This window comes from Elephantulus edwardii, unplaced genomic scaffold (genome assembly GCF_000299155.1).
Source record: "Elephantulus edwardii isolate Elephantulus edwardi_28Jun2011 unplaced genomic scaffold, EleEdw1.0 scaffold00044, whole genome shotgun sequence".
NCBI lineage: Eukaryota > Metazoa > Chordata > Mammalia > Macroscelidea > Macroscelididae > Elephantulus > Elephantulus edwardii.
In genome coordinates, this window is record NW_006399794.1 from 20,013,669 (window position 1) to 20,021,629 (window position 7,961).

At 40.0% G+C, this 7,961-nt stretch overlaps 1 pseudogene; it reads left to right on the forward strand.

Annotated features, from left to right (window-relative positions):
* Positions 1-3,272: 3,272 nt before the first annotated feature.
* On the forward strand, positions 3,273-4,438 carry LOC102850276 (annotated as a pseudogene).
* Positions 4,439-7,961: the final 3,523 nt, after the last annotated feature.

The window sequence follows — 7,961 nt, forward strand, 5'->3', positions numbered from 1 at the left end:
TTGGTATTTGTATTGGGATTGCATTAAATGTGTAAATTGCTTTTGGTAGTATTGCCATTTTCACAACATTGAGTCTTCCTATCCATGAGCAAGGGATATTCTTCCACTTTTCAAGATCTCTTTTTGTTTCTAATTTGAATCACTTTTCTATGACTTATTTGTATCGTGGTTCATGCATATCATTGAATCATTCTGAGTTCAAAATCCTTATCTACTAAAAGCAGAGATTGCATACCTACCTCTGAGAGTTATTTGTAAAACTCAAAAGTGTAGCAAGTGCCTACCATAGTGTCCAGTACATTGAGAGAACCAGAAACCTAACATGAGATGAAGCTGACCTTCAGACTTCTGCCCCCCAGAAAAAGAGCTAAGAGTCTTTGCCCAATTTTGCTGGAGAAGCTGAAGGGGAGAGAGCCATCATTGACAAAAAGTTGTCCTTACTGAGTGAATGCATTCTGCTACTAATCTGAATTAGAGCCTTTAGACTTTAAAAAAAATACTGACATTGAAAAAATACTTCAGAAATATATTTCATATATAATATTACACATACATACAAATTTTTTTAAAAATACTGATCCATCCCCAGAATAATATTATGTTTGAGTCTACTGTTGCAGCCACCGTCTATGTCCATTGCATTAAGAATCTTCATTTCCTTTAACCCTCTCCTTTACCAAACATGATGTCATTTATGATAATTTTCCAAGAGCCCAAGACAAAATCTAGATATTCTCATTTTAAGGCTGTCTCTCTCTGGGTGTAATTTTTCGAAGACATGTTTTAAAAAGCATAAAGTCTATTAAAATATTTGCAGTTAAATCTGCTTAGAAAACTTCAATTTAATCAGACCACAGAAACTCAGAAATAATAGAACACTAAAAAGGAAATAAAATCTTATGTCTGCGATCCTCTTTCCTGCTTGTAACCTCTGCCTTTCTGTTTCCAAAAACTTCTGATTTTTAGCTACCAAATGGCACCATAAAACTTCATCTCAAATAAATTTCTATGGTGAATGCTGCAGAAAATTCTTGAAAGCAACTAGGTAAGCAAGTACATGTTCCCAAGCGTGAAGATCTCGTAGGTGTTCTTAGGAGTTGTGAATTAAAGTCAGGGGACATGAGTTCTGGGCTTGAGTAAATTGAAATAGAAAACTGGAGCCTACTTCTAAATGTCATAATTTTATACATAAAAGTATCAGAATTTCTTGGAAACAGGAGATATTTGAAGAGCTCTTGATGTTGTAGAAGCAATTGTATTGTATCAAATTAACACAAGTAAAACAACACATGTAGAGCATCAAGGAGTCCTTAAAATAGAATATGCAGAAACAACACCAACAGGACTTTCTATCTTATAGAAACATAATGCTCAAATCTTTCCTCACTTTACCCATCCACTAAAGGAGGTTCTTCAGTTGCTTCCTTTTTCAAACTACTTCTAAAAATGAAATAATATTAATTTATCTACAAAAGAAGAGATACGCCATCTGACCCTCTATTATTCAAACATATATTCAAAGTATATTCAATATTTTCTTGGGCAAGTATTTCCCCTAATAAATAATCCATTGTTGTTGTTAGGTGATGTAGAATCAATTATTACTCATTGTGACCATATGAAGAAAAATAACTTAAGAAGATGATACCAGAACTTTGAATTTATTGTTTTAAGAACCAGAACAAAATCCTTCATATCTTTATTTTGAACACCAAATTATTTAAGAAAGAAATGCCACATAGCATGAAAATCAGTGCAACTGTTGTACATAAACGCTGTTTGTGAAACTAACAAGTGCATAATCAGTCTAATATATTTCCTTAAAATACATTGGTCTTGTAGCACTTTTCCTCAAACTTCAGTTATTTGGAAAAAATTTAAAAAAAAAAGAAGCATTTTGAGTGGTGGCGTTTTGACATTGTTTTGTCTATTATTTCTGAAAGTTTTATTACACCTGATTGAATATATCCAATTATCTAAATAGCTGTAATCTAAATAGCTATAATGTCTAAATAGAAAGAATTTTCACTAATGTCTTCTACTTGCTTCTTGAGGAAATATAGCTTTTGGTAACCTCTGAACTATAGCCGCTGTTCTTGGCTTAGCCCTAAATAAAACATGGCTCTAAACAAAATCTTGACTCCAATGTTTATATGCTGTTACTTAAATCTACGTGTTTTAATTTTTCTAATTGCCAAACACAGAAGTTACTTAGCCATAAAATTTGATTGAAAATGTTCATAAAAGATGTGAAATTGGCTTTCCCCCTGCTCATAATAGACTACGAACCCAGGTTCATCATTGCTGCTTATTTTGTTGGCATCACTATGAAAATAAATGTCAGTTAGGAGTTTTATCCCACTCTACTCATCCTTAACTAGACAGTGTGAACACTGTGCTAGGCAATTTAAATATCACCTTAAATGTAAAGAATGATGTAGTTGCTTTTAGAGCTGTTACCTACTCATGATCATCCCATGTAAAACACTAAATAAAATATTTCCCAGTTCTGTTCCTTCTTCACTGCTTTTAGCACTTTATTGTGGAATTTCTTGTTCCTTCCACACTTAAGGGGCCCATTTTCCAGCGTTATTCTTAGAAAGCTTACTGAATAATTTTTGGAAACTGATAACTAGACATCAATTTTTAGTTGTTTCTGGTCTTGAATCAACACTGGAACGTGACCACTGTGAGTATTAAAATATTGATGGCTCAGCTTCAGCATCCTTGCAACAGTATGATCAGCTGATAAACTGATGACAGTGAAATATGTCTCACCTTTCTCCCACCTATTAAATCATCTAGTATGAGTTTGGTATAAGAGTCTGAATTAGTTGTTATTATAAAGCATATTGTGTATACGTTATGATTTACTTTTTGCATATAAAGGTCTGATGAATCTTTACCCCCGAAACTTTTGGATTATAATTATTTTTCTCTTCCTTCAAGGGCAGTCAATTGATTTGATTTTTACCTTGTGAGTACTACATTTGTCACATCTTCCACATCATTGTATGACTATAAGAATATGGCAGAAATGGAATGTGATAAGAAATGGACTATGAAGGGCCTCAGCTCCCTAGTCCTGGCGGCGTTAAAGAGAGAGCTGCGGTCTGAACAAGGGCTGCAGACAGAATTTGACCCAGACGCTGGGGCCCCTGGAGAGGAGAGGAAGCAGCTGGGCTCCTGCAGGGCTGGAGCGGAGCCAGGTGAGGAACTGCACCAATTTAGGACCAAGCGGGACACTGGTGGGAGAGCTGTGTTTGGTTACTATGATGACGCCAGCAAATGCCCAGAATGCCAATAAAATGTGGGAACTCAGTCTATATAAGCTGCACTAGACACCGCAGGAAGTCCTCATGAATGACAGAGATAGCCATCTCCTTGGTCGCTGCACTCAGAACTCATGTGTCCCATCTGCCTGGACATGCTGAAGAATACAATCATCACCAAGGAGTGTCTCGGCTGATTTGCTCTGACTGCATCATCGCAGCCATTAGAAGCAAAAACAAGGAGGGCCCCATCTGTCGCAAAAAGCTGATGTCCAAGAGGTCTCTTTGGCCAAACCCCAACTTTAATGCCCTGATTTCGAAGATCTATCTCAGCCGGGAGGAATTTGCAGCCCACCAAGACCAAGTGCTCATCCGCCTCAGTCACCTGCACAACCAGTAGGCACTCCAGCATTGAGGAGGGGCATACACCGGGCCCAGCGAGTGAGGCGGAGGATGCCTGGGTCAGATCAGACCACAAGGGTGAGTCAGAGGAAAGGAGAACCTGAGGAGGGAGAAGAGGATGGAGATGATGTGAGCTCAGACTCTGCCCCTTACTAGGCCCCAGGCCGTGCTCCCAAGCAATCCAGTGGAGGGAGTACAGGGGAAGCAGTGTAACGACAGAGCGTGGTGGCACTGGGGGTGGGGGGCGGTTACTGGCTCTGAAGACTCTGGTGATTAGGGAGGAACTCTGGGAGGGGGATCTCTGGGACCCCCAAACCCTCCTAGTACCCCAGAGCCAGCTGGAGAAATCAAACTCCTGTTCTGGTCCCATTCCCTGCTCGTGGAAAAGGGAGAATACTGCAAGAGTAGGTATGTGAAGACAACGGGGAATGCCACCGTGAACCACCTCTCCAAGTACTTGACCCTATGCATTGCCCTTGAGTGGAGGCAGCAGCAAGTAGCAGGGAAGCCAGGAGGTCGTGGAGGGGCTGCCTTTGACACTGGAGGACTTGCTGGGTGGTGGAGAGGGCGGAGGTGCCAGAGGAGCTGACTGCCCTAAAGAACCTGCTTGGCCCAGTCTAGAAGGTGTCAGCCAGAAGCAGTACACCATGTAGCCGAGCTTTCACGACGCTGGCTCACTGACGCTGGAGCTGGTCAATGAGAATTTCTGGAAAGTGTCTGTGCCACTGGAGCTGTGCTATACTCCTACAAAGGATCCAATGTAAGGTTTCAAGAGTGCAGACAGAGGATGGAAATCACAGGGTGGTCTGTGTCTCCACCTACTACCTCAGCTTCTCTCTTCCCCAGTGGCCTCCCAACCCAGCTGATCAGCAAAAGAACACAAGTAAAGAAAAGTGGCTTTTAAACAAAGTATATCAGTTCCTTGAGCTTAAGAAATTCTGAGCAAGTTTGGCCCTTTTGATTTTCTGACTCCAGCTCCTTGCACATTTCATTGTAATATTTTACTTTGTCATTCTGCACTGCCTTTTGAAATCTTCTGTTCAGTTCTTTAGTATCTTGAATTCTTCCTTCTGCTTTGGCTTCTCTGCACTCCAATGCAATATACAGAGTTTCTTCTGACATCCATTTTGGTCTTTTCTTCCTCCTCTGTCTTTGTAATGAATGTTTGCACTCTTCTTGGATGATACCCTTGATATCCTCCCACAACTCATCTGGTCATTAGTGTACAAGGCCTCAAACCTGTTCCTGAGATGGTTCTGAAATTCGGGTGGAATAGACTCAAAGTCATATTTTGGTTCCCATGGATTCGGTTTAATTTTCCTCAGCTTCAACTTAAACTTGCATATGAGTAGTTGATGGTCTGTTCCACAATCAGCTCCTGGCCTAGTTTTCACAGCTGATACTGAGCTTCTCCAGCAGTTCTTTCTGCAGATATAATCAATCTGATTGCTATGCATACCATCAGGTAAGATCCATATGTATTACCTGAGTTTATGTCTCATAAAAAATGTGTTTACAATGAATAAGTCATTGATTGTGCAAAATTCAATAATTCTATCTCCAGCTCCATTTCTGTCACCAAGTCCATGGTTTCCAACTACTGAATCTTCTTATCTGTTCCCAACTTTTGCATTCCAGTCATCCATTATTAAAGAAGATGAAAATAATATCCCAAGTCCCTGTATCGAAAAGAAATTGGCAGACACAGAAGAATTTCATGAAACACATATGAGCAAGACCCTATGGTGACGAAGGAAGAAGTTCAAGCTGCTTTGAAGGAAATAGCAAAAAATAAGGCCCCAGGAATAGATGGTATAGCAATTGACATATTTCAGCTAACAGATTGTGCCCTGGCTGTTCTCACCAAGTTGAGCCAAGAAATCTGGAGAACAACCACATGGCCAACTGACTGGAAGAGATCTATATTTGTTACCATTCCAAAGAAGGGTGACCCAACAGAGTGTGGATACTATAGAACAATATCATTGATTTCACATGCAAGCAAGATTCTACTGAAGATTATCCAAAAAATACTGGAACAGCACATCAGCAGAGAACTGCCAGAAGTTCAGGCTGGGTTTAGAAGGGGTCGTGGTTTAGGGATATTGTAACTACTGTTAGATGGATCTTAGATGAAAGCAGGGAATACCAGAGGAATGTCTATCTGTGTTTCATTGATTATGCAAAAGCATTTGACTGTGTGAACCATGACAAACTGTGGCTGACTCTGAGAAGAATGGGAATCCCAGAACACTTGATCGTGGTAGTGCGAAACCTATATTTGGATCAAGAGGCAGTCATCAGAACAGAGCAATTCCTTGGTTCAAAATTGGGAAGAGCATATGCCAGGGATGTGCCCTGTAGCCATACCTTTTCATCTTGTATGCAGAACAGATTATCCCAGAGGCTGGACTCTATGAGGAGAAATGCGACATCAGGATTGGTGGAAGATCTATCAACAATCTGCATTATGCAGATGACACAACCCTGCTTGCTGAAACTGAGGAGGACCTGAAGCGCTTGATGCAGAGGTCCTTCAATATGTATTGAGGCTCAACATCAAAAAGACAAAGATTCTCATCACTGTAACAATTGGCAGCGTCAGGATGGATGGTGAAGAGATTGAGATTGTTCAGAGCTTTAGTTTGCTTGGCTCCACAATCAACAGTCTTGGCACCAGAAGCCAGGAAATTAAAAGACGTATTGTGATGGGAAATTCTGCTGTAGGGACCTCTCCAAAGTATTGAAGAGCAATGGTGTCTCTCTGGAGACTAAGATGCGTTTGATGCAGACCATGGTCTTTGTAATCACTTGTTATGCATCAGAGAGTTGGACAATGACTAGGGAGGATAGAAGGAGAATTAACGCCTTTGAGCAGTGGTGCTGGAGAAGAGTATTGAGAGTACCATGGACGGCTAGGAAAACAAACATTCATCCTGGAGACGGTTAAACCAGGTAGCTTCTTGGAGGCAAGGATTCTGAGGTTTCGTCTGACATACTTTGGTCATGTTGTAAGGAGAGACCGGTCCTTGTAGAAGGACATCATGCTTGGGAGTGTGCAGGGCAGTCGCAGGAGGGGAAGGCCCTCTATGATGTGAATTGATTCAGTGACTGGAAAAATAGGATGGATGTGTTGGAGACAATGAGATTTGCACAGGACAGAGCAGAGTTTAGGGCTGTTGTACATAGGGTCGCTATGAGTCTCAAGTGACTCGACCACACGTAACAACAGCAATCTATATCAGATTCTTCTAATTTGGTACAAAAAGGGACATGTGCTCCCATCCCCTGCCTTGTAAATTGACTCTCAACTTCCCATCTTTATAAAATGTTGGGGAAGTTGAAGAGCCCTCCCCAACACACCATCTCCCCAAGACAACAAATTTGGAAAAAAATAAAAGAGAGAGAGAGAGAGAGAAAAGAAGAGAGAGAGGGTATAAAAAGAAATGGGTTACTGAACCCTAATGGCTTACTGGTAAGATAGTGTGCTGACAACATGAAAGCAAACAATTACATACCCTTAGCTGCTTCAAGAGAGAAATATGGAAAATCTCCTCTGTGAATTTATTGCCTCTGAAAGCATATTGGAGAGTCAGAGTTGGTTCTGAATTGATGGTTCATAACAAGATGTATATTGTGCCACTGCTGCTTCTCTTTGGATACTATTAATTAGTTTTGTTTTCACCCTTATAAATGTTGTTATTGTTGTTATGTACCATCAAGTCATGACTGATCCATCACTGACCCTCTGGTGGGTTTTCAGAGATAGTTAATTGCATGGGAGGAGACAGCCAGTTTTTCTCCCATAATACAGGCAGTGGATTTGAACCATGTGCCTTCGGGATTACAGCACAACTTCTTACTACTAGGCCACGAGAGCCCCTTACCCTTATAAATAATACATGTGAAACATTACTGACATAAAAAATGCACAATATAGCAAAACATTACACATGGGATATGATAGGATCTTCTGTATATTACTGAAATATCTTCATGTCAAACTAAAAATCTATATTGAATTTCACATGTTTGTGTTATTTTTCTTTTCATTGATTACCATGTTTAGTAACAAAAACAACTATTATTTTAAATATAACAGGATTTTCCCCCCTCTGAAGTCATTATTTATCTTGCTTGTATCCATCAAACTAAAAATGTATTGTGCTGCAAAACACACCATCAAGAATATTAAGCTAACATTAGAATACTATGAAAAACTATACTCAAACAAATATGAAAATCTAGAGGAAATGGACAAATACTTAGAAAAACACAACCTACCTA